Source organism: Scyliorhinus torazame, chromosome 11 (assembly GCF_047496885.1).
Source record: "Scyliorhinus torazame isolate Kashiwa2021f chromosome 11, sScyTor2.1, whole genome shotgun sequence".
NCBI classification, from domain to species: Eukaryota; Metazoa; Chordata; class Chondrichthyes; order Carcharhiniformes; family Scyliorhinidae; genus Scyliorhinus; species Scyliorhinus torazame.
The window spans coordinates 117,632,824-117,660,820 of record NC_092717.1 but is presented as its reverse complement, the minus strand read 5'-3'; the positions used below and the strand labels follow the sequence as shown (position 1 = coordinate 117,660,820).

Sequence of the window (27,997 nt, the reverse complement as noted above, 5' to 3'; positions counted from 1 at the left end):
AATGTGCGTGGGGGTGTGTGAGCAGTGTGAATGGGCATGGGAGCATGCGAGTGCGAATGGGCATGGGGGTGTGTGAGCAGTGTGAATGTGCATGGGGGCATGTGAGTGTGAATGGACATGGGTGTGTGTGAGCAGTGTGAATAGGCATGGGTGTGTGTGAGCAGTGTGAAAAGGCATGGGTGTGTGTGAGCAGTGTGAATGGGCATGGGGGTATGTGAAAAGTGTGAATGGGCATGGGGGTGTGTGAGCAGTGTGAATGGGCATGGGTGTGTGAGAGCAGTGTGAATGGGTATGGGGGTATGTGAGCAGTGTGAATGGGCACGGGGGTGTGAGCAGTGTGAATGGGTATGAGGGTGTGTGAGCAGTGTGAATGGGCATGGGTGTGTGTGAGCAGTGTGAATGCGCACGGGGGTGTGAGCAGTGTGAATGGGCATGGGGGTCTGTGAAACGTGTGAATGGGCATGGGGGTGTGAGAGCAGTGTGAATGGGCATGGGTGGTGTGAGCAGTGTGAATGGGCATGAGTGTGTGTGAGCAGTGTGAATGGGCATGTGGGGGTGAGCAGTGTGAATGGGCATGGGGGGTGTGAGCAGTGTGAATGGGCATGGGGGTCTGTGAAATGTGTGAATGGGCATGGAGGTGTGAGAGCAGTGTGAATGGGCATGGGGGTCTGTGAAATGTGTGAATGGGCATGGGGGGTGTGAGAGCAGTGTGAATGGGCATGGGGGTCTGTGAAATGTGTGAATGGGCATGGGGGGGGGTGAGCAGTGTGAATGGGCATGAGTGTGTGTGAGCAGTGTGAATGGGCATGGGGGTGTGTGAGCAGTGTGAATGGGCATGGGGGTGTGTGCAGTGTGACTGGGGGGGGAAAGGAGTGCAGAGGGAATGGTCAGTGGTGTCAACTGCTGAGTCTTCGGGACATATTGTTGATTGGAAGGGATGGTGAGGGTTTAAGGGGATAGTGGAAACTGGTAGGGTGAGGGTCCAGCAATGATGGATGAAGTGATCCTGTGGGCTGTTGAAGGGGGCTCAGAAGTATAACCGGATTCTGGTTGTCGGCAGGTTGATGGAGCACTATTATTGGACATTCGCCTGCACAGTAAGGTGGTTGAATGGGGAGATTTGTAAAGTGCCTTTGGGTAGGTAAAATGTCACACCAGGAGGGTGAATGGTTATGGGACGAGAGTGTGGGCATGGGGAGGCAGTTGGTAGGCATTGGAGTCTAACTGAAAATGCTAAAAAGCACCATGGCTGCTTGCAACTACGTAGATCCTCGAGGTGGAGATGTTGAGATTCTGCTAGTGAGTTGGGTCATCAGGATCGAGCGGAACAGCAGGTCAGCTCAACTGAGCAACTGAAGAGAAATCCCAGAACATGGTACTGATACTGTCAATTTTTTAACGAATGGGTGTGTGAAGGGAAAGGCTCTGCCGGGTGACGTTTTGCACATGGTTCGCGAGGGCCCTGGCAAATACCTTTCTTCCTTCCCTGCACAGGCATGATTCCAGGGGACACAAACACATGGGATGTCCCTCTGAAGATCGGGGTGGGGCAGGGTGTGGGGGGGGGGTCAGAGTTTGGAGTGTGGTGGGTGCACACAGACCTAGGGAATACGAATTGCAAACCAACCATATCAACCCTCTTTAAAGTGTAGTCTATTTACAAAAGTGTAAGAACATTAATAATCATGGTGCACTCATGCAACCACAAGTGAAACGACATCATCTTATCATGCCTTCCCTGCCATTTCATCTTGGTGCTCCTCGTACATCCACAGCAGGGGTGGAGGCAGCTGCTGACCAGTTGGCCCTGTTGTCCTGGATGACCTGGGTGGAAATCCTCTGGAGACCCGAAGCCTCAGGTCCCTGGCTTACTTTTGTATGTTCTGCTGTGGGGCAGCTGCTCCCTCTGCGGTCACAGAGGATGAAGCTGAAGGGGTCACAGGCAAGGAATATTCTGAAGGGCCAAACACCCTAAGGCAGTCCTTATTGGAGGTCCCAGTTGCTCCTCTTCGCTTTGGGCGCTTGAGGGCCCCTGCCTGACTCCTTGAGGGAAAAAAAGGCACCTGGAGGAAGGTCGAGGTGCCTCATTCGCCTCTTGCTTAGCCACAGTAAGATGTCACTCTGCTTACAGTAATGGGTGCAGGTTTGCATGCATCTCTGACAGAAACTGGACATCCTGCTGAACGAGGTTCTCAATAGCATTCATCATCCTCCTCATAAAGACTTCCACCTGTGCACTGGTCAGGACCACTTCATCAGAGAGCAGGTAGATGGATTCCTTCGCCTCATGTGTCACTCTGTTAAGGGCCTACAACACATCTGCCTGGTGTTTCCCCACCTCTGACAGCATCTCAGACAGGACCAATTCCAGACAGGCCAAGTAATTTGACTTGGATGTCGCAGATGTCTCTTCTCCAGCAGTCTTCTCACTGCCAGGGAACTTGGCTGACCCTGCCTCCTGCTGCTGCAGACACGTTCATATGGTGACCACCTGAATATGAGACCCAGCCTAAAGTAGATGTAGTACCCACCCAAAGTGCGTGTCTCTGCGTTGGTGGAGGGCGCAGGTGACTGCTCTGACAGCTCGACAGGTGCACTTTCTTTTCCCTCCGATCTTCTCTCTCTCTCTCTCCTATTGTGCGTAACATTTCCTATGCAAAGACAGAAGATGTGGTTGAGCAGAATGGGGTTTCCAATATCTTTCTCATGCTTCCAGTCTTACAAATAACCCACAGGATTGTGTCTCATGAGATTGATCCACTGCAGGTTATCCAGAAGGTTCTGGGGCAGCACCCTTCAACCTGGTGAACCCACGCAATTAGAAGGATAATGCTCCAAGAAGCATGTCATTAACGGTGCTCGCCAGTGTCCTCAGCAACTAACCCCACCCCCCAAGACCTTCGGGAAAATCCTGGACATAGTAACAGATTATATCAATGCATTAGAAATACTTGAAATGGCTGAAAGGTTACTTGCAAGTTTTTTTCTGGTAAAGGAAAAGTTGAGACACTAGCAAATACTGGCAATGAGACGTTTAATATAATACTGTCATGCTCAAATGGATTCCGCTGATAGAATATCAAAGATGGAAACCTGTTTGCCATTTAAAACTGGGTGCTGCTTGTTTGTTAACATCCTCGATTGTAAATGCTCTGCCTAGTGACAATGGCGTAAGCTGTCTTTGAAACTATGAATTATTGAATAAACATATGCTAAAGTTCAAAAGTGCATCTACTGATTCTTTTCATTGTGTTCCAAGCACAATAAGTACAAATATTCGGACCTATTTTCACTGACTTTCCTCCAGTAATATGCTGACATCTCTTCATACACGTATGTTAGAATTTTACATTTTTGTTATAAAAAGTAGCTCTTTTTCACCTCATTAACACTGAAAACCCAGAGCCAGGTCTAGCACTGACCAAGGCGGACATATTCTCAGAAATATCTTGAGTGCACCAAGTACTAAAACGGGCCAGCCCTCAGTGTCTGAAACCCAAACCACGCATAAATTATTAAGCTTGACTATCAGGTGATGGGACATTTTCACATCTACTGCAGTGCGTGTCATCACATGCTGTGAAAGGATAAACAGGCTAGGCCTCCTTGATGAAAATCAACAGCGACGTGTATGTCCCTAGTCAGAACTAGTTTCATCTAGATTTCAGCAGCCGCTGGCAGTGATTTCCAGAGTACCCCTCCCCATCCTATTATTAATATGCATCAGACCTGGACCTCTCATTCACTGAATCAGAGCCGCCAATCAGAAATGCTGATTAGAAAAATGACATTTATAAAATCTACAATAAAAGACTTGAGGATTAATTCAATTACTGATTTTCTCTGAATTAAATTCTGAAGTATTTGGCAACTTTCTATTCTCTGATTGACAAAATAAATCCACTTCAATATTATGAATCATAACAGTGATAATGGGATGGTGATTGTCCATAAATTGTTCGATCGAGAAGCTGGAATTAACTTTTGAATTCTCCTGTTGGAAATTTCCATTCTTTTCAGTGTGTAAGTGGCAGGTGCCCCATCATCAATTCATTGAGGTAGGGTTAACATATAATCCTCATCCTAATTTAGTAAAATAATCTCGAGACAAAATAACCATCAGTTGTAATAGGTCTTAATACCCCAGTAAGTTTCTCAGTTCAACGTGTGTGGCTTTTAACACATGAATATATGTCAGTATGCACAGTAATTTCAACAAAAATAATTAATGTGATTGAAATAATGTTCATATTTTCCTACCAAATGTTGGTCAACTAATGCTCTAACACTGAACTTTACACATAATTCCCCATCTCCTGAAACAAGGGACAGGATTTTACCTTTATCAACACCCAGGAAGTGGACTGGGAGGAGTGTGGGGGTGCTGCTGGGTCAACGAATTTGCGGGGAGCAATATTGGGAGAGCACGCAACTGTACAGCTGCTGGGCCGTTTTACGAGCAATGGGACTATACGCATAGAGACTTCCCACAACAAGCAGGGAGGCAGCCAATTGCCAGATTTAACAGAGGCATTTTATCGTTCTGTTGACATTTTTTGATGGCAGGGTACCTCTTGATATTGGAGAAGCCATTAGCTCTGTGACGCGGTCCCATGGGAGTGTTGTATTTGTAAAACCTCAGATACTTTGACAAGTGTATTACTCAAAAGTTTTACCCAGGTGCCCTTATTTGCATGATAAACAAAGGACAAAATAGGTTCACGGCTTAACGCAATTTTAACCATTGTGCCACCGTGCCGCCCAACTAAAGTTGCTGAGATGATCCTACAGTTGGCACGTTTAGGCTTGGGATCTGCATTTCACCCATATATCAGAGCCGCAATGCTTGTGGTAAAATTCAGGTCATAATCTTTAAATCAGAGGTTAATGATAGTTTTCAAATAGCTTGACACTCCAGAGGTGAGGTGAGAGTTCCTGCCCTTGGCATCAAGGCAGCATTTGACTAAGTGGAGCATCAAAGAATCCAAGCCAAACTGGAATCAATGGGAATTAGGGAAAAAAACTCTGCGCTGTTTGGAGTCATACCTGGCACAAAGGAAGATGATTATGGTTGTTGGAGGTCATTCCAGCTCCAGGACATCATGCAGGAGTTCCTCAGGGAAGTGTCCTAGGCCCAATCATCTTCAGCTGCTTCATCAATGACTTTCCTTCCATTATAAATTCAGAATTAAGGATGTTCGCTGATGATTGCACAACATCAGAGCCATTTGCGGCTTCTAAGATATCGAAGCAGTCCATGTCAAAATGCAACAAGAACTGGACAATATCGAGGTTTGGGCTGATAAGTGGCAAATAACATGCACGCTACAGAAGTGCCAGGAAATGGCCATCTCCAACACGAGAGAACCCAATCATCGATCCTTGACATTGAATGGCATGAACATCACTGAATACTCCACATTCTACATCCTGGGGATTACCATTGCCCAGAAGCTCAACTAGACCAGCCATGTAAATACTGTGGCTACAAGAGTAGGTCAGAAGATGGGAATCCTGCAGCGAGTAACTCACCTCACCTCTCCCCAAAACGTCTCCACAATCTACAAGGCACAAGTTAGGAGTGTGATGGAATACTCCCCACTTGCCTGGATGAGTAAAGCTCCAACAACACTCAAGAAACTTCACACTATCCAGGACAAAGCAGCCCGCTTGATTGCCATCCTTTCCACAAGCATTCAATCCCTCCACCTCCAAAGCACAGTCGTAGCTGTGTGTACCGTCTACAAGATGCACCGCAGGAACTCACCAAGACTCTTTAGAGAGCACCTTAAAAACCACGACCACTACCATCTCGAAGGACAAGAGCAGCAGATACCTGAGAAAACTACCACCCGGAGGTTCCCCTCCAAGCCACTCGCCACCTTGACTTTTAAATATATCATAATTCCTTCACTGTCGCTGGGTCAAATTCCTAAATTCTCTCCCTAACAGCACTGTGGGTGTGCCTACACCACGTGGACTGCAGCAGTTCAAAAAGGCAGCTCACTACCACCTTCCCAAAAGCAAATAGGGGTGGGCAATGAATGCTGACCCGGTCCACGAAGTCCACATCCCTTGAAAATAAATGTAAAAAAAACACTGCTTCAAATCCCTGGTGATCAAAATGTGTTGTTGTCTCAAATAAGTATTGGAGACTTGACCGCACAGAAATGTTGCAGCATACAATGGGACTTCATGGAAAGTTAAAACCCAACATTTCACCTCTGAGAGAATGAAATATTTTTTGTTGTTGTTTCAATTAAGGAAAATAGGAGCAGTGGAATCATAGGGCCCAATTTAATGGAAACAATTCGAAGTCTCATTTCGGGCGCGACTTCCTGGGTGTTTTCCGCTGACCATATTTAACGGTCCATATTTCGACACTCCGTGTCGAAAATGATCCCCCATGAGCTGTCCGCTGGTACTGACTGTCCCGTCAGCTGATTCACCAGACTGCCGCCCGGCAGCTCCCTGCTAACAAGGGGGAGCTGCTTTTAAATGCTCCCTCCCAACTCACTCTCAGTCAACATATGAGCATGGCCCCACGCAGACCTGCTCCATGCTTCGGGATGCCGACCTGGCCAGGCTTCTGGACGCTGTGGAGATGAGACGGAACACCCTGTTCCCCTGAGGACATGCTGGACCCTCGCCGCTGCCAGTTCTCCATCCTCTGGCTGCTACGTGGGTCCTCCGGGCTCATCCTTGAGCCCCTCCTGATCTGACCACTCCTCATCCTCCTCAGATGAGACTGCCTGTCCCTCCTCCTCCAGCATATCATCCCGCTGCTGTGCCAGGCCGTGGAGGGCACAGCAGGCCACCACAAAGCAGGAGATCCCCTGGGGAGTGCACTGCAGTGCATCACCAGAGCGGTTCAGATATTAGAACCTCATTTGAGCAGTCCGATGCACCGCTCAATGACAGCACGGGTGACAACATGGGCTCATTATATCGGGTCGTTGCCTCAGTCTCTGGCCTCCGCACTGGTGTCATCAGGCAGGACCTCAGCCGGGACCCCTTATCCCCCAAGAACCAACCCAAAATCCTGGGGTGGTCAAGTAGATGCCAGGGATCTCGGTGTCCCAAGATGTAGTTGTCATGCACTGTCCCTGGGAAACCTGCACAAACAGCATGATCTGGAAGTGGTGGTCGGGCACGAGTGGAACATTCAGGGAGTGGAACCCTTCCTGTTAATGAAGGGCTCAGTGAATGATACTCTGAGAGAAAGTGGGGTACCTAAGTGTTAAAGAGGCTCGGGGATATGAGGGTCAAGGCGTACAAGCCAATTGTTGGTCTCTGATGCCCTGTGCGTGGGAAGACGACATGTGTGCCATCAATTACCCATTGGACCTGGGACATTTCGGTGATGGCGGAGAATCCTGAACCCTGGGCATCGTGATAGGCTTCGTCCACCTCAAATTTAATATAGTCAGCTGCCCGGACATACAGGGCATTTGTGACCTCTTTTTGTACTTGTGGGCTGTAGCTTGTGAAATGCTGCACAGGTCCCTTCTTGAGCTCTGGAATGGTCTGGTGGCATAAAGGTTCAGGGCTGCAGTGACCTTCACGACCACTGGGAACGGGCATCCTCCTCCTCCATGGGGTGCCAAGTCCACGAGGACATGGCACAAATGCTGCACTGTCCCCTTGTTGAGACGGTGTCTCCTGCAGCAGATGCTGTCCGTCATCTGCTCGTACAACCAACGATGCCTGTACACCATCTGGGACACCCCTCGGCATGATGGGCGGCTGGGTCTGTAGGGTGTGCAGTGGTCACCGCCTCCAGCTTGCATCATCGCTGCTGTCGACCCCTCTGGCCGTCTGGGCTAATACTAGCACCACGAGGGCTGCTGCTGCAGGGTCAACAACACCATCCACCTTGGTTGCTGTAAGGAATTTGAGAAGGAGAGAGACCAACAATTAGCCTGTACCCAGGGACCCTCATATCACCGAGCCTCTCCAACACTTTGGTGTCCAACTTTCTCTCAGAGTACCATTCACTGAGCCAGTTGTTCTGGAGAAACATACTCTGCACACTCACCCCCGGCCACAGCAGGGGACCATGGACCCCAGACCGCTGCCGGGAACATTACAGAGACCGTGCTCAGCTGCAACCCCCCCCCTCCCCCTCCACACACTCACCCTCTGATCACAGGGATATCCATAGTGCTGAAGCCAAGCTCTAGAGAGTTTGATTGTTGGCTGCTGCCTCTGTGGTGCTGATGCCTCCAGGGTTCAGGAAAAGTGGCCATAATTCACAGTTTGATTGGAATGCTGGGAATAACACTCGTCTGAGACATGGCATGTGTATCCACGAGAATGCACTTGGGAGCTGTGAAGTGCTCCCATCAGGGCCAACTCTTTATTAGCAACAGCCTTCAGCTGTGCAGCTAGAGGCTGCTCACAGTCAGAGGAGTTGAGTGACCTTCGGCATGTAACCACGAACAGGGCTCTGTCCTGGAAGTGTTTGGTAGGACAGACAGGCAGCAGATGTAGTTGCCCCTGATATGGGTATACACAAAATTGGAGAATGGCTTGTAAGCCCTCCAGCTGCTATGCCCCTTAATCACCCCACACCCCAGCCCAGGGGCATGACATCCAGTCTCATCTCCCCCTGAGGGTCCTGTCTCCTCCTGAGCCCCCCCCCCGTTATCCCCGCCAAGCACTGGAGCAGCAGCTCCTGGGCCCTTGGGCTGCATGCTGAGGAATGGAAATGACTATTCAACTCCTCAGATCCCCTCAGCAGCCATTGCACCAGCCTCACATTTTTAAAACGGTGCGCTAAACGACGCCCATGCAATGTCCCTTTGGGGAGCCAGTTAGTTGCTGAGAGGCAATTAGATTGGACTTACATCTCACTAATGAAATGGAGGTTGATCTTAATTGGTGTCAATGATCTTCCCGCCATGTTTGGGTGAGATCCGGAACCCACCACCGGGAACGCGCTAGTCAGATGGCGAACTGATTCGCACCCTGCGCAGATCCCGATTTTGGCCTCTAATTAACCATTGCGCACAGGTCTGCTCCGGGCACAAGGCGGCCATTAAATCGCACCCACTAAATCGCACTCACTGAATCTCAAGTGTTTGACAGAATGACTGAGTTGAATGATGCAGCTGACTCTTTATATCATTATACAGAGAGCCCCCATTAATAGCAATAGAGCCACAAAAGCTCACCAACAATCAGAACTAATGACTGTTTCAATGGAAAGTGCATTTGCAGAATTAGCAATCCCTACATCTTGTACAAAATGGAGCTGAAGCAGTAGCCTTGTTTACTTCTACATATTCAAAATTATTCCAATAAAATCAAAGGGGATCAGTCAGCACACGGAGTGGTAAGACTATACCAACAATAATTATTAGATGGACTTTAAAGACAAAAATGGAAAATGGTATTGTGATTATGATTAATTTCCAACATAAATGCAAGAACTAACAATGTGGAAAGAGAGACGCCAGTGAAGCTGTTTTGTGTAATACTGTTAGCAAGCCATGGAAAATGTTACCAACAGTCTTGTAGAGTTAATGCAGTGTTTTTGCCTCTTCTAGATCAGATTAAAGGGTTAATGTTTTGTACACAGCGACTTGGTTTAATGTTATATGTATAACATAGTTTGTGAATCTTTATTGGGAGAAGCATGTGTGGATTCATCACGTTGAATCCTCCTTTCAGGAAATATTTTTATTTGCTCATTCTTTCGTGTATGGGGATTTGTTCATTTTTATTTAGGGACTATAATATCTGTGGTAAATGAAGAGAGGATGATGACACAACAGAGTTTACTGCATGGTCTGTGTTCCACCTAGCGTGACACTTGCGCAATCTATTACCTAAAATTAGTTTGAGGCAAATACTTGCACTTGAAAGGGGACAAGGAAGAAACAACACTGAGCATGTCATCACGCTGTATTGCTGTATAAAAAAAATAATCAAATTGAAAAACTGGCATTATTTAAAATGCCAATTTATTGGTATATCAATATATTTATAGAACAGAATCATATTTTAAATATAAAAAATAATTCAACCCAATCAATCAATCACTCAAGCTTGCAAATAAGTACTTAGGAAATAAAATCAGAAAGCTTCACCCTAATTGGAAAGAAATTAAGATAATTAAAATAATATGAAGTCGAATTTTTATAAACGCAAAAATGATTGTTAGATCGAAATGTTACGAATGTTACCTGCAGGGGTTGGAAATGACACAAGATCCCATTCTACAGCATGCCAGCTCAATTACTTGATATCGTGCAGTGCATGTTGGCAAATATGTAATATTATTTTCCTACTAAATTTCTCTTTGTGGCTCAATGCCTTTCTAAAACACATTGCAGCACAAAATAACCTTATGGATCCTTGAATGTTGCTTGTTGAGACAAAACCAGTGTTGTAATTGAAGGCATCACCTCTCCAAAATCATAAGAGGAATTGTAGGAATATTTAGGCATGAGCCTGTTCATTTCAAATCATTTGTAAAAATAAGCAGTTCTTCAGATTTTGCTGTTTTTGACTATTATATGGTGCCTTGGAAAATGGAACTGAAAATAAATGATCGACGCTTGAGATGATAATAACTTGATAAAAATGACTGCGCTTTTCAGTGTTTGCTTAATTTGGATTTTCAATAGTTAGTGATGAAAGTAAATACTTTGCTGTTTGTTTATCACTTCACAGCATCTTTTTAATTCTAATAGCTGTTTCGACCATGTTTATAAACTGACTACAATAATGGGAAATCCTGCAGGAAGTAATTAAGTCTCAAGAAGCAAATCTGCTTGCTTGAAATGCAATAGATAATCAAAATGCAGTTGCTCAAGTGTAAAATGCAGAATTTAATGATCCTATGTAATACAGATTACGGCCTTCATTTTAAAAACTAGTAATGCAGAAGAACAAAGCTGTGGTCCATATTGTTAGGTTTCGTATTCAAATGTACATGAAGATCCTCTTCAATTATAGTCCTGCAATTTACAAATGTTAGTCACTCCATGTAATCATATTTATTGTTTGTTTATCAGCAGTATCACAGAACATAATTCTTCACATTTTTCTCTTGCTCTAAAATATAACAATGCTGTTTAAAAATCCTAACAATTGTGATGTTACAACACAAAGAATAGCTGGAGTTCATTAACTAAGGAATCTGTATTCGGCACAAAAACTGACCTAAATATATGGTTATATAATATTGCCAGATTATGTTGTCAAACATGGACACATGTGGTATCAGTGACTATGAATGTGAGAATGTGTACAGATAATGAAAATTAAGTAGAGAAAATAATACAGGATTGAAGATGAAGCAAATACGTTAGTTAAGCTGTGTGGAGAATTCTGTGGAAGTATCACTACATGAGCAAGATATCCACTTCTAAAATGTAAACATCTTGTTCTGCATGATGCCATAGAACAGTTTTATGCCCAGTAGAAAGCTAGCCCAAGAATAACTGCACCTGCTTACCCCGACACTCTTTGCATTCTCCAATCTGGGGATGACAGCCCTACTTAAACAATATTGAAATTGAATCGCCATCATCTTTTATTCAGTGGCCATAAAGGTGAAGAAGCTGAAAGAGAAGGTTTAAATGGCATTAATAGTCCTTTAACACTTTGAGAACTCTACTTTACTATTGAAAACCAAAATAGAAATGTAATACAATTTAATTTTTATTTTAGTTCTGTGCACTTATAAGATTTTACTTCTGAACTTTAAGCAGTAAGTATTTACTGAAGATTCTTGCTGACGTAATTAGAAAATATATAGCTATATTAGAAAACAAAGCTACTCAGTGCTGATGATGCTTTGATATTTTTTGACCTTCTTAAAAGGATGTCATAATTTTAAGAAAAATGTGTTAATTGTTAACATTGAAGCAAGTTGATGGTCATGAACTACCTTTAAGGCTGGTTTAGCTCACTGGGCTAAATCGCTGGCTTTTAAAGCAGACCAAGGCAGGCCAGCAGCACGGTTCAATTCCCGTACCAGCCTCCCCGAACAGCCGCCGGAATGTGGCGACTAGGGGCTTTTCACAGTAACTTCATTGAAGTCTACTCGTGACAATAAGCGATTTTCATTTCATTTCAACAGCAGATACTGACCTTTTCAAAACAGGCTTTTGGTGCCCAGTCACCAAATGTAAAAGCGAGGTAATTTTCTGATACACCCACTAAATTATCAGTCCAAACCTAGAAATATCTGTCACTGTCTGCATCCAGTAAGAGAGTGCACAGCTTTAAAGCTATTTCTTCAATTCATTTTACAAATATTTTGTTTCGAAAAAGCATGATATTATCAAAATTGTGCATTAAAAAATGACACATAATTGGGAATTTCTTCCTTTTGTTATATTTTGGAATATGTTCAATGGGTGAGCTGATTTCCATAGATAATTAACAAGATGCTTGTGACTGGTGGCAAATATTCTGTGATTGAGTTTACCAAATTACATTAAAAGTAATGGAGAGAGTGAATTGCTTCATTGTTTTTGCTGTTTGAAGTGTTGTTAAAATAATGTTGCCTCACTCCAAGGCACTTGTCCAAGTAATCATTTGTGACTTGACAAAGCGGCACTTGTGTTTTATTGCTGGTTGTGCTGAACTTTTCTGGCTAGGCACTGTTCTTTTCAATAGAATGCCATATTGAAGGGCACAGTTACTTCAAAACAGTAAACTGAGGGCCTGTTGTACCATTGCTAATGTAACCAGTGATGAAGAACAAACATTTTCAGGAAAGAGATACACTTCCAAAGGAAATAATGCATCAGAAGAAAACAACTACAGAAGTAAAATTAAGAGGAAAACTGTCGACAATGTATCAGAGCAAGATAAAACAAGGATAAGTATGTGTAACATAAAAATAAATCGCCCATGGAATTATTGTACATGTTTACAATATATTAGCATAAATATTTCTTCTGCAGTCATCTTGACCATCGGTTGACAGCCCCATAGAAATTATATTAAATTCATGATGAATTTGTGGAAGTGAAATTCTTCAGTGTCAAAATATTGCAGCAATTAACCCTGCAGGCGTGTGTGTAAGGACGTCTTTCATTAGTTTACGAATCACATTACAAACCCGAGAAAGTGCTAAATTTGAAATCATCACTAAAGCAAACAAAATTACCTCACTGCAATTCTTGTTCCTACGGAATAAAATGAATTTTACTTCATATAGAGGTATACTTTTGTTACATTCTGCTGTAACAAATCTACTGCTTTGTTGAACTAAAATTAATAAGAGCCTTTCAGTGAAACTTTTACAATGTTTGCATTTTGAAATGAAGCAATGTGTTTTCTGAGCATTGGTTTTTTGATTGCAGTTAACTAATTTTGTTTTACTTTGTACAAACATATCAAATTCTTAGTTATTGAAATTGCAAGGGAAACCCAAAATTTATATTTATTTATCCTATTATTACGGTCGATACAGCAAGTCTGAAGTTGTTTACCTCTGAGTAAGAAGACATTAATATACTTGATAATCTGGCTGGATCCAGCCAGATATCTGGCTTAGATATAGGACATCAAAGTCCAGGCATTAGTTTTCTCTGCTTGTGTACATGTCTGTGTGACAGTGTTTCACTGTAATAAGCCCCATCCCCCAGCCATTGCAATTCATTGATTTGCAGCACATTATCATTTTGTAGACTTTTATATACCTGTAAAAATCACTTTACAAATGGTGGAAATAATAAAACATATAAATTATGTTCTAAAGCACCTGCATACAACTGGCAGGCAGGACAGCACTGCAGTCATTGCATTATTTTGATCATGCTGTGTAGCTGGTACATTTTTGCAATTAGTGTCACAAATCTGTTACGTAACAGCAACAATTATAGCAAAGAATATCTTGAGTTAATATTATATGGATTCTGAACATGTTTGATGCTTTCATTTAATGTTTTCATTTGAATTTTTATTTTATTTTGTGATAATTAAATTTGTTTTCTATTAACAGCAGGAAGTGAATGTTACTTTGTAATCCCGGTTGATAAATGCTCAAAATAAATCAAGCATTTTTCCATTAATTATGTTCTTTCAATAGTGAAAAAGTGGATAATCTTCTTAATTTTTGGAAATGGTGCCACAACAATCTATAATATCAGAAGATTGGTGTTATTTATGTTTTTGGAGAAACTATTGAGGTGAAGCTACCTTTAATTTTCTTTAACAGCTTCTGCTCTACTCAAAAGGCAATTTGTTCTTGGCCCAGTGCTATTTAAACAAACGCAACTTCCAAAGCAGTTTCATGTAAGGAAAAATACCCTTTTAATCAGATTACCTTTGGCTAACTTCCCAAAAGCAGACTGAAGTGCAGTGCTTGTGGTTTTCAACAGCTTACACTAAGCCTGCACCATGGAAATAATCTACTTTTAAACCCTGAAAAACAAATCAACTGTGTTAAGGACATAAGTCCCTGTCATTATACAGTTATTAGGATAAACATTTTTGTACAGTCGCCTGTTATCCTAGCTAGATTTTGTAACAGATGGGAGAAGGGTGGAAAGGGGGTAACAAGGGTTTAGGAGCAAATCTTTCGCCAGTTTAACAAAAAGCTGATTACATTGTTAATTGCTCAATACATTTAACTCTAAGTTTCTGAATATTACATTTAAAGAACTCTTTGCATTATTGAATAGAATGAAGTACCCATGATAATTGTTTTATTATCTCCTATACACATTTTGTGATTATTCACATTGATACAGTTAAATATTGCTTTATTCATTACGACCTGTTTCTAAAATATTCTATTTAATGAATGAATTAAAAAAATATAAATGAAAAATAATGGTTACATTGGATATAATTTTCTGTACTCTGACAACACCTCTTTTCAAGGCTAGCATTGTAATAAAATGCCAGAATTAAAAACAAAAATCTCTTTAAATACACCTTTGGCTCAATGTTATTTTTGAATAACCTAATAAAATATTTAAGTACTATTGTCTTACACTCCTTGGGGGGGCATAAATTTTACATTATTATTTTGTCTTACTTTACATTCTTCTTCTTCATTAGTTGCTAACAGTGCTGCTCAGAGGTACTCCAAAGCATGGCACGCTAAAAATTTCAGAGACACACGAACAGAGATAAGCAAATCAGCTACAGAAGAAATAATGTACTTACAGTTCAAACAAAATCGGGGAAACTAAGGGGAAAATGTGTTATATAGGCTTAGATGGCAGTCATAGTGGGTCAGTTTAAGATGGATGTTCCTGGGTGGTAAAAGATTATGAGGTGCAATAAGACAGGACTACATGATGGGCTTTGGCATCCCATGTCACATCCTACCTCACGTTATTATTGCTCAAATAACAGAACAAAATATTTACCAATCACAGGTTTAGTATGCTCTAAGCACAAGAAATATCATGTTTAGATGTTTTTCTTGTTTCTTTTAAAGAACTCCACTCACCCCAAATTTTTAGTTGTTGAAATTTTAAACATATTTTTGCTTAACTTTCAGCTGCCATAATTATCCTTTTTATGATCAATAGCTTGATTTGTGTTAAGTATTACTACAAATAATATAACGCTTATCTCTGACATCAGTTTCAGGGATGGTGAAATCATAGAATCGTAGAATTTACAGTGCAGAGTTTGCACCAGCCCTTGGAAAGAGCACTCTACTTAAGTCCACACCTCCACCTATCTCCGTAACCCAGTAACCCCACCTAACCTTTTTGGACACTAAGGGGAATTTAGCATGGCCAGTTCACCTAACCTGCACATCTTTGGACTATGGGAGGAAACCAGAGCACTCTGAGGGAACCCACACAGACACGGGGAGAACATGCAGACTCCGCACAGACAGTAACCTAAGCTGGGAATTGAACCCGGAACCCTGGAGCTGTGAAGCAACAGTGCTAACCACTCTGCTACTGTGCCGCCCAGATATATTTTTATATATATATTTAAATATATATATTTTTATATATATTTAAATACATATTTAAAATGCCAATGCTTTATAAACATCCAGAACAGGTACGTTATCTTAATGTTGTTGAACATATATTGTGCCCAGAGTTTAAAAATACATATTATACCTTATTAAATAGTTTTTGAAGGAAGAGGTTGGAGTGAATACCTTACGGGATCTTGGATAAGTAGGTCAGGAAAAGACCAAGTTATGTTTTTCAATGCTGATTACTAGTCATTGTCATTAAAAACAACAACAGGTTTTCTCTGAGCTATTTCAGTGTAACATGCTGATATAAGCAATACTTCTTGAAATGGCAATGGATCGTCTTTATTCCAGAACTTCGGAAACACGCCTGTTATTTTGATTCACTTACTATCTAAAGGTGACATTTTATTTTTCACAAATGATCCAACACAAAGTACTATTCTCATGAAAAAATCAAATAATCTGCAGAACAAACAGGAAAGATAGAAATCAAGTGCTTCTCCATTTTGTGGATGCAAAATTTTCAGTCTACAAAATGGAGGAAAGGCTTGTGATGGAGCAGAAGCAGACACCAATAGCTGAAAGGTGCTAGTGGGTGGGTTACTGAATTGAAGACATGTAGCAAGATATTATCAGAAGAGAAGTGGCACTGCTAGTCAGCAAAGGTACAATTCTATAGTTTGATGAATTGATCGCCTGACTAGTGCAATCACACATTTATGCATGCACACACCAGTATCAAGTGATGTTTGAGGACTGAAGAAATTCAAACGTAAAGGAAATAAATTTGTGAGCTATGTTAAAGAAATTTGAGACACGGTGCCCCTGATTTGGTAACTCAATTAATTATTTTGAATATTGTGACTACAGTTTTGAGAATGTGCCATCTTAGTAATATATCCATAAACAGTTAGTCGAGTAGTTGAGTGGAGGCAAATTGTCTTGTTTTTGTACAATCAAGAGCACAGAATGATGTGTACAGAGAGTCTCTACCATACAAATTAACTATGGTGGAATTATGTTATGTGCAATAGGCCAAGGGTGACAGAAAAGCTGTTCAGATCAGATATGTATAATAGAACTGCTATAATATTACTGATTATGTAAGTGATGCAATTGGAACTTGGTACTAATTTGCATACATCAGAACATTACCATCAATTGACTTGTTGGAGTGGTATATAATCTGCATTTCACTGTATTTGCAATAAGCCTGGGTTGGAGGTGGTCCTTGGTGTCGAACTGAGATTTGTTTTATTAGGAAGATAGATGCTAGATTTTACTCGTATCTTGTCAGCAGTAGGGCTTGCTCTGCGCAATAAATGTTATCACACTACAGACAGAATGTGAAGAAAGAACTAATCAGCATATATTCATGACAAATCTACCATGTAGTAACATTTTATAACTAGACCATCTGAAATGTCAGTGGAACTGAGGCTGGATAGTCACCCCTAAAGGGTTAAATGACAGAAGACATCATTGAATAAACTCACTTAATATGTGGTAAGGCTGTTTCCCTGCAGAAATATGTTACATTTTCCATTTTGAATTATAATTCGTAGAATCCTGACAGTGCAGAAGGAGGCCGATCGGCCTATCGAGTCTGCACCGACCCTCTGAAAGAGCACCTACCTAGGCCCACTCCACCATCCTTTCCCCATAACCCCACCTAACCCGCACATTTTTGGACTGTGGGTAGAAACCAGGGGCAAAATTCTCCCCCAACGGCGCGATGTCCGCCGACTGGCGCCCAAAACGGCACCAATCAGACGGGCATCGCGCCGGCCCAAAGGTGCGGAATGCTCCGCATCTTTGGGGGCCGAGCCCCAACATTGAGGGGCTAGGCCGGCGGCGGAGGGATTTCCGCCCCGCCAGCTGGCGGAAATGGCGTTTGTTGCCCCGCCAGCTGGCGCGGAAATGCGGCGCATGCGCGGGAGCGTCAGCGGCCGCCGACAGTTTCCCGCGCATGCGCAGTGGGGAAGAGTCACTTCCTCCTCCGCCATGGTGAAGACCGTGGCGGAGGCGGAAGGGAAAGAGTGCCCCCACGGCACAGGCCCGCCCGCGGATCGGTGGGCCCCGATCGCGGGCCAGGCCACCATGGGGGCACCCCCGGGGTCAGATCGCCCCACGCCTCCCCCAGGACTCCGGAGCCCGCCCACGCCGCCTGGTCCCGCCGGTATATACCAGCTTTGATTTACGCCGGCGAGACAGGCAATTTCTGGGCGGGATTTCGGCCCATCCGGGCCGGAGAATTGAGCGGGGGGTCCCGCCAACCGGCGCGGCCCGATTCCCGCCCGCGCCCAATCTCCGGTACCGGAGACTTCGGCGGGGGCGGAATTCACGGCGGCCAACGGCCATTCTCCGACCCGGCGGGGGGTCGTAGAATGACGCCCCAGAGCACCCAGAGGAAACCCATGCAGACATGGGGAGAACGTTCATACGGAAAGGCCAGAATTGAACCCGGGTCCCTGGTGCTGTGAGGCAGCAGCGCTAACCTCTGAAATGAATAATTGTTTGCCACACCAACAGTGATTGTTGCTTGTTGCGATTACCATCTAGGAGCAGTTCAGATAACATGTTTGAAGCACTTTTGTAATTTGGATGCATTAAAGCATAAAATGTTGGAAGTGCACCATGTTCTGATGAAAAGCCTGTGGTAGTCACCCCTGATGAATGAGACTGAATATATATGGGTTTTACGGTAAGCCCCTGTACTACAGGTACGGGGGTTGATCCCTGCCTGCTGGATCCGCCCAGTAGGCGGAGTATAAATATGTGTGTTCTCCGAACAGCAGCCATTTAGTCAGCTGCTTTAGGAGGCCACACACCTCTGTGTAATAAAGCCTCGATTACATTCTACTCTCGTCTTGTTGTAATTGATAGCGCATCAATTTGCTGCCCGGCGCGGAGCGCCCTCTGCAAGGCCTGTGGCAAGAAGGGACATTTTGCTGCAGTGTGCCAGGCCTGCTCAATCGCCGCTATTGTCCAGGCAACCGCCAAGTACGGCCAGTGAGCACCGCCATCTTCCCCTCCTCGGACCACGTAAGGCCCATGGGTGCCACCATCTTGCTCTACTCACAACACGTGCGGCCCATGGGCACTGCCATTTTGCCTGCCTCAGAACCAATGGGCGCCGCCATCTTGCCTCCCCCAGGACACGTGCGGCCTGTGGGCGTCGCCATCTTACCCGCCTCAGGACCCCTGCCAGTCGGGCACCTCATCAGGTCGCTCATCGCCTGTAACTGCCGATGACCAGCCACGTCTCGCCTCGGTCATGATTGGCCAGTCTCGACCGCACAACCTCGCGACCGCTTCGACAAAGGTGAAGGTCGATTGACACGAGATCTCCTGCCTTCTGGACTCCGGGGGCACTGAGAGCTTCATCCACCCCGATACGGCGCTGCTCCCTCGTGGTACACCCCACTAACCAGAGAATCTCCCTGGCCTCTGGATCCCACTTTGTGGCGATCCGGGGGTACTGCATCGCCATCCTCACTGTCCAGGGCGTGGAGTTCAGCGGCTTCCGCCTCTACGTCCTCCCCAACCTCTGCGCTGCCTTACTACTTGGCCTGGACTTCCAGTGCAACCTCCAGAGCCTAACCCTGAAATTTGGCGGGCCCTTACCACCCCTTACCGTTTGCTGCCTCGCGACCCTTAAGGTTGACCCGCCTTCCCTTTTTGCAAACCTAACCCCGGATTGCAAACCCGTTGCCACCAGGAGCAGACGGTACAGCGCCCAGGACAGGACCTTCGTCAGGTCTGAGGTACAGCAGCTGCTGCGGGAAGGTATCATCGAGGCCAGCAACAGCCCCTGGAGAGCCCAAGTGGTAGTGGTGAAAACCGGGGAGAAAAACAGGATGGTTGTTGACTATAGTCAGACCATCAACCGGTACACGCAGCTCGATGCATACCCTCTCTCACGCATATCTGATATGGTCAATCAGATTGCACAGTACCGGGTCTTCTCGACAGTGGACCTGAAATCTGCCTACCACCAGCTCCCCATCTGTAAGGCGGACCACCCATACACTGCATTCGAAGCAGACGGCCGCCTTTACCACTTTCTTAGGGTTCCCTTCGGTGTCACCAATGGGGTCTCGGTCTTCCAACGGGAGAAGGACCGAATGGTTGACCAGTACGGACTGCGGGCCACCTTCCCGTACCTGGACAACGTCACCATCTGCGGCCATGACCAGCAGTTCCACAACGCTAACCTTTCCAAATTTCTCTACACCGCCACTCTCCTCAACCTCACGTATAACAAGGAGAAGTGTGTGTTCAGCACGAACCGATTAGCCATCCTCGGCTATGTGGTCCAGAACGGAGTTCTGGAGCCCGACCCCGATCGCATGCGCCCCCTCATGGAACTCCCCTCCCCCACTGCCCCAAGGCCCTCAAACGATGCCTGGGGTTCTTTTCGTATTACGCCCAGTGGGTCCCAAACTATGCGGACAAGGCCCGCCCACTCATTCAATCCACCGTTTTCCCACTGACGGCCGAGGCTCACCAGGCCTTCGACCATATCAAGGCCGACATCGCCAAGGCCGCGATGCACGCGGTCGACGAGATGCTCCCCTTCCAAGTCGCGAGCGATGCATCAGACGTCGCTCTGGCCGCCACCCTCAAACAGAACCAGGCAGACAGGCCCGTGGCATTCTTTTCCCGCACCCTCCATGCCTCCGAAATTCGGCACTCCTTCGGCAAAAAGGAGGCCCAAGCCATCGTTGAAGCTGTGCTGCATTGGAGGCATTACCTGGCCAGCAGGAGATTCACTCTCCTCACTGACCAACGATCGGTTGCCTTCATGTTTAATAACACACAGCGGGGCAAGATCAAAAACGATAAAATCTTGAGGTGGAGGAGCGAGCTCTCCACCTACAGCTACAAAATTTAGTATCGCCCCGGTAAGCTCAACGAGCTCCCAGATGCCCTATCCCGAGGTACATGTGCCAGCGCACAAGTGGACCGACTCCGGACCCTGCATGACAATCTCTGTCACCCAGGAGTCACCCGTGTTTACCACTTCATCAAGGCCTGCAATCTGCCCTACTCCATCGAGGAAGTCAGGGCTATCACCTGAGACTGCCAGGTCTGCGCGGAGTGTAAACCGCACTTCTACCGGCCAGACCGTGCGTGCCTGGTGAAGGCCTTCAGCCCCTTTGAACGCCTCAGCGTGGATTTCAACGGGCCCCTCCCCTCCACCAACTGCAACAAGTACTTCCTCAGTGTGGTCGATGAATATTCCCGATTCCCCTTTGCCGTCCCATGCACCGACATGACGTCTGCCACCGTCATCAAAGCCCACAACACCATCTTCGCTCTGTTCAGTTTCCCCGCTTACATCCACAACGACAGGGGATCCTCATTTATGAGCGATGAGCTGCGCCAATTCCTACTCAAAAGGGGCATCGCCTCGAGCAGGACGACCAGCTACAACCCTAAGAGAAACGGGCAGATGGAGCGTGAGAATTGGACGGTCTGGAGGGCCGTCCAGCTGGCCCTACGGTCGAGAAATTTCCCAACCTCCCGCTGGCAGGAGGTCCTCCCCGACGCACTCCACTCCATTCGGTCGCTCCTGTGTACCGCGACTAACGAAATCTCCCATGAACGTCTCTTTGCCTTCCCCAGGAAGTCCACCTCCGGGGTTTCGCTCCCAACGTGGGTGCCAGCTCCAGGACCCGTTCTCCTCCGTGAACACATGCGACTCCACAAGGCGGACCCGTTAGTTGAGAGGGTACAGCTACTCCACGCCAACCCGCAGTACGCTTACGTAGCGCACCCCGACGGCCGCCAAGACACAGTCTCCCTCAGGAACCTGGCACCAGCTGCTTCCACACACACTACCCCCCATGCCCCGGCGCCACCCTCCCTTCCCCCGGCGCACTCCACCGCAGCCCCAGCTCCAGGACAATCCGTCCTCCCCTTGCTCCCACCCGGGGATGAAGAGGATTTCGACACGCTCCCGGAGTCACCGAAGACCAAGCCGCCGTCGGAGTCGCCACCAGCACTGCGGCGCTCCCAACGACAGATCAAGGCACCGGACCGCCTGAATTTGTAATATTCTCTGTGATTTTTAAAAAGCAACTTGTCTGTATCCACTGATGTATTATACCGTATATATATGGGTTTTACAGTAAGGCCCCTGTACTACAGGTACGGGGGTAGATCCCTGCCTGCTGGCTCCGCCCAGTAGGCGGAGTATAAATGTGTGTGCTCTCCGAACAGCAGCTATTTCGTCAGCTGCTGTCGGAGGCCACACATCTGTGTGTAATAAAGCCTCGATTACATTCTACTCTCGTCTCGTCGTAATTGATAGCGCATCAAAGCCTTTATCCGAAAATGTTAATGCTTATTATCCTCTCAGCGGCTGGCTGACCTGCTGTTCATTTCCAGCATTTTCTAATATTTTTTAAATTTTTTTTAATATTTAATATTTGCAGCAGTTTCTATTTTTTCTATAAATTTCTATAGAAATTGTTCCAGGAAGGTTCATCAGATATTAGAAAATACCATGATTGGCGAATACAGAGCATCTTGGTTATTAATGTTTCAGAAATATTTCCATTTCAGAAACTGTTTTTAATCAATAACAATTGACTCTCGTAGATTTTTCAGTGCTTTGGTCAGTTCAGCTTCATAATAATGCATCTTTATTTGTGCCATAGGCAAAAGGTTTGGATTGCCCTAACTAATATGTCATTTACATTCATCAAGCTGAACACATTTGCATTAATGAATGGCCTGAATTCAGTAATCAGTAACAAAGAGCAAAGGCTACACGGATCCAACACAGAGACGCCTTTCCCAGTGCACAGAAACAGGTCACCAAATAATTGTTCCAAAATCAAAATTTACTCAGAGGGCAAACATGTCTCGCTCCTTTGTTTGAAGTGAGCATCTAACAATCACCTTACGACTAAACATTAATAGAATGAAAGCACAAATCCAAATAAACTTCAACCTATGCTACCAATGCATTGCTTTAAATGACTCAGGAATGAGGAGGAAAATAAGCTCAACTCTAAAGTGCTTGTTTAGGCACAGTCTTTCATTCTCTAACACCAGCATGTGCAATTCACTGAGCAAATAGAAAATCACAATCTCGTCATAAATAAAATTTCATACAACCAACCAGTCCAGGCGCTTGACAGTTCATCTAAGAGCAGCAAAAATGAGAGTCTGATGGTTAGCATGAATGACAGCAACTCGGGCACTCAAATCACAAAGAATGGAGTGGGCCTGTTGTGACTTCCTTTTACATAGGGTTAGGCAGGCTGACTGGGGCAATGTGATGTCAGTCTGAGGAAAAATCCTTGTAACTAGCACCCCCCTCCCACCCCCAGCCCGACCAGTCAGGATGCAACATCATCTTTCAACTTGACAAAGTCATCTGCACCTGCAGAAACTACAGCTCATGCAGGAAGCTAAAGATGAAGGTTAATAATGCTTGCTTTGCTTAATGTTAGCAGTGGTGCTCCTGAAGTATTTTAGATTTCTAAATAATCTTCAAATAATTTACTTGGTATATAAATTGTCATCCCATGTTCGTGAATAATAAATAAGGAACCAAATAAATTAAGATTCCCTTCATGCCGGATCAATGCCCCTTGCAGCAGTCAGTATCTCAAGAAAAGGAAAATCTTCCTAAATTTTACTGTATGCTTATGAGAGTTTATCCTTTAGGCAGTAGATTCTGTACCTTATTTTGTGCACACCCGTAAGCCTGATAACCCATTTCCACTTAGAGCAACTGAAAATCTTTCTAATTTGTGATATGAATATGTATTTCGTTACCTATAGAACAAGGTTTCAGTACCTTTCATGACACTAATGTAACTATTGCAGCTTCAGGGAAACTTTTCTACAGTGAAAGATTTGCAAAATGAGAGCTTCTTACAATGAAGGCGTTGTATTTAGAATTTGTCATAACATGCTTGTTATAAGAGGGTTTCGGAGAGTACGCATTTGCAGTAGTGAGAGGCCTACAATAAGAGAACTTGCTTAAGAGTTCATTGCATTGATAAGAAGTTTATAATAAGATTTTCCTTCCAACAAAATCTTTTCAAAGGGCTGATTATAACAAGAGGTTTGTAATAAGAAAGTAAACGGAAACAAAAATTCCAATTACCATTACCTTTGTTCAAGAATGAACTTATGGATAAATCCAGCAACCAGAGGCCAGTCAGTTTTACCTTGGTGATGGGAATATTTTTAGAAATGGTAATCGAACACAAAAGCAATATATACTTGGACAGGGTGGATCAATTCCGGTAAGCCAGCATGAATTTGTCAAAGGCAAATCGGATTTAGCTGGCTTGATTGAGTTTTTTTTGATGATGTAACAGAGAGGGTGGACGAAGGTAATGTGGTTAATGTGGTTCACATAGACTTGTAAACGATGTTTCATAAAATGCCTCATAATATTCTTGTCCACAAATTTTACTCCCATGATACGAAAGGGACAGTGGCAGCATGGATGCAAAACTGGTTAAGTAATTGAAAGGATCGAGAATGGGAGTGATTAACAAAAGAGGCAAAAATGATATGCCAAAAATACTTTTCACGCAGCAAGTGATTAAGATCTGGAATGCTCTGCCTGAGAGTGTGGTTGACGCAGGGTCAGTCAAAGCATTCAAAAATGAATTTGACTGTTATCTGAATCGAAAGAATGTGTAGAGTTATGGGGAGAAGGTGGGGAAATGGCACCAAGTGAATTGCTCACTTGAGAAACCAACATAGACTTGAAGGGACGGATGGCATCCTTCTGTACTGTAACAGATCTGTGATTCTGAATTCTAAAGGGGTGTGGGAATGGAGAGGACTGGGTTAAATGTGCACAAATTGTTGAATGTAACAGGGAAAATCAAAAGGTATACTGAATCTTGGCCTTTATAAACAGAGGCATAGAATACAAAAGCAAAGAAGCTATGATTTTTTTTTATAAATTAGAGTACACAATTCATTTTTTCCAATTAAGGGGCAATTTAGCGTGGCCAATCCACCTAGCGTGCACATCTTTGGGTTGTGGGGGCGAAACCCATGCAGACACGGGGAGAATGTGCAAACTCCACATGGCCAGTGACCCAGAGCCGGGATCGAACCTGGGACCTCGGCGCCGTGAAGCAGCAGTGCGACCACTGTGCCAACATGCTGCCCTAGAAGATATGATAAACCTTTATCATGACGTGGGTTCAGCCTCACCTGAAATAATGGGTTTTGTGAAGCCTGCTGGAGTGAACAAGATGGAGAGCAGTCTTGGAGAATCGCATGGGAGACCATGTGCAGAGACCCAGCAACAAGATAATGGTGTACAATAATGTTGGCAGTGGAAGATAAAGATTTGGAAAACTTGCTCATTAATAGCAGGAAACTCACCTTTACGCAGAATGGACCACTTGTATCAAATTTGAATCTTATTTGCACATATTTATTGTAGCCTCCCCAATTGAGTGAAACTGACACCTAAGGCGGGAATCGACGGGGTGCGGCAGGAATCCCGCCCCCACCGGCTGCCAAATTCTCCGTTGCCGGGGATTTGGCGGGGGCGCGAATCGCACCGCACCGGTCGGTGGCCACTGGCAGTGGCCCCCCCGGCGATTCTTCGGCCTGCGATGGGCCGAGTGGCTGACCGTTTTCGGCCTGTCCCGCTGGCGTATATTACACCAGGTATTTGCCGACAGGACCTGGCTGCTTGGGCTGCCTCCGGGGTCCTCGGGGGGCGGGGGGGGGGGGGGGATCTGGCCCCGGGAGGTGCCCCCACGGTGGCCTGGCCCGCGATCGGGGCCCACCGATCAGCGGGCGGGCCTGTGCCGTGGGGGCACTCTATTTTTCTGTGTCGGCCGCTGTGGTCCTCCGCGATGGCCGATGCGGAGATGATCCCCCCTGCGCATGCGCTGGGATGACGCTAGCACATGCTGGCGTCCCGCGAATGCGCCAACTCGCGCCGGCCGGCGGAGGCCCTTCGGCGCCAGTTGGCGTGGCGCCAAGCCCCTTCTGCGCTGGCAAGCGCGGCGCAAACCATTCCGGCCGAGCCCGAACCTTTGGGGCGACCCGACGCCGGAGTGGTTCTCGACACTCCTCGACGCTGGAGTTGCCCGCCCCGCCGATTCCCGCAGAATCCCGCCCCTGTTTCCCCTGCCTTCATAATCCACACATTGAAAACTGGCACTTAACTGTGGCTTCCCCCACTGAAAGAATCCTTTATAGCAATGAGGACTGTCAGAGGATACAGCAGGATTTAGATTGTTTGGAGACTTGGGCGGAGAGATGGCAGATGGAGTTTAATCCGGACAAATGTGAGGTAATGCATTTTGGAAGATCTAATTCAGGTCGGGAATATACAGTGAATGGTAGAACCCTCAAGAGTATTGACAGTCAGAGAGATCTAGGTGTACAGGTCCACAGGTCACTGAAAGGGGCAACACAGGTGGAGAAGGTAGTCAAGAAGTCATAGAACATAGAAAAATACAGCACAGAACAGGCCCTTTGGCCCACGATGTTGTGCCGAACCTTTGTCTAGATTAATCATAGATTATCACAGAATTTACAGTGCAGAAGGAGGCCATTCGGCCCATTGAGTCTGCACCGGCTCTTGGAAAGAGCACCCCACCCAAGGTCAACACCTCCACCCAACACTAAGGGCAATTTTGGACACTAAGGGCAATTTATCATGGCCAATTCACCTAACCTGCACATCTTTGGACTGTGGGAGGAAACCGGAGCACCCGGAGGAAACCCACGCACACACGGGGAGGATGTGCAGACTCCACACAGACAGTGACCCAAGCCGGAATCGAACCTGGGACCCTGGAGCTGTGAAGCAATTGTGCTATCCACAATGCTACCGTGCTGCCTTTAAGAACAAATTAATCTACACTATATCATTCTACCGTAATCCATGTACCTATCCAATAGCTGCTTGAAGGTCCCTCATGTTTCCGACTCAACTACTTCCACAGGCAGTGCATGCCATGCCCCCACTACCCTCTGGGTAAAGAACCTGGCCATTGGCCGCCGTGAATCCCGCCCCCGCCCCCGCCGAAGTCTCCGAAGGGAGAAAAGTCGGCGGGGCGTTAATGGCGCCGCTGCCGCGGAGAATGTCACGGGTCTGCGCAAGGCAGCCGGTTTTCGGCCTGCCGATGTTCTCCCTTCCGGATGGGCCGAAGTCCCGTCGACGTGATGACCGTTCACGTCGACGTGAATCAAACCTCCTTTTCATCGGCGTGACCCGGTGCTCCAGGCTCACGCCGACCAGCGAGGAGGTGAGTGACGGCCTGGGGGGTTGGCTCTGGGCAGGAAATGGCGTGGCCGCAGACTGATTGCGTGAGGAGAGGTGTGTCTCGGCTTGTGTGCGTGTGTGCAGCGGGGGGGGGGGAGGTGGTTAGAGTAGGCTGGGCTCCGGGGGAGTGCCGGGAGGGGGTCCGTGCCGGGGTGGAGGTTGGGGGTTGGCGGGGGTCCGTGCCGGGGTGGAGGTTGGGGGTTGGGGGGGGTCCGTGCTGGGGTGGAGGTTGGGGAGGGGGTCCGTGCTGGGGTGGAGGTTGGGGGAGGTCCGTGCGGGGTGGAGGTTGGGGGTTGGGGGGGGGTCCGTGCTGGGGTGGAGGTTGGGGGTTGGGGGGGTCCGTGCTGGGGTGGAGGTTGGGGGTTGGGGGGGTCCGTGCCGGGGTGGAGGTTGGGGGGGGGGGTCCGTGCTGGGGTGGAGGTTGGGGGAGGGGGTCCGTGCCGGGGTGGAGGTTGGGGGGGCGGTCCGTGCTGGGGTGGAGGTTGGGGGTTGGGGGGGGGTCCGTGCCGGGGCGGAGGTTGGGGGGGGGTCCGTGCTGGGGTGGAGGTTGGGGGGGGGGTCCGTGCTGGGGTGGATGTTGGGGGGGGGGTCCGTGCTGGGGTGGAGGTTGGGGGGGGGGTCCGTGCTGGGGTGGAGGTTGGGGGGGGGGTCCGTGCTGGGGTGGAGGTTGGGGGTTGGGGGGGGTCCGTGCTGGGGTGGAGGTTGGGGGGGGGGGGTCCGTGCTGGGGTGGAGGTTGGGGGGGGGGTCCGTGCTGGGGTGGAGGTTGGGGGTTGGGGGGGGTCCGTGCTGG

General features: G+C 46.5%; 1 long non-coding RNA gene across 3 annotated transcripts in view; it reads right to left on the bottom strand.

The window, feature by feature from the left end:
• Positions 1 to 10,818: 10,818 nt before the first annotated feature.
• LOC140386012 (uncharacterized) overlaps positions 10,819 to 27,997 on the bottom strand; it is a 175,684-nt gene continuing 158,505 nt past the window's right edge. For all 3 annotated transcript variants that reach the window (XR_011933533.1, XR_011933535.1, XR_011933534.1), the window contains exons 3-4: positions 11,468 to 11,573; positions 10,819 to 10,967 (exon numbers count right to left, since the gene is read on the bottom strand). This is a non-coding gene — a long non-coding RNA (uncharacterized lncRNA). The remainder of the gene's footprint in view (positions 10,968 to 11,467; positions 11,574 to 27,997) is intronic.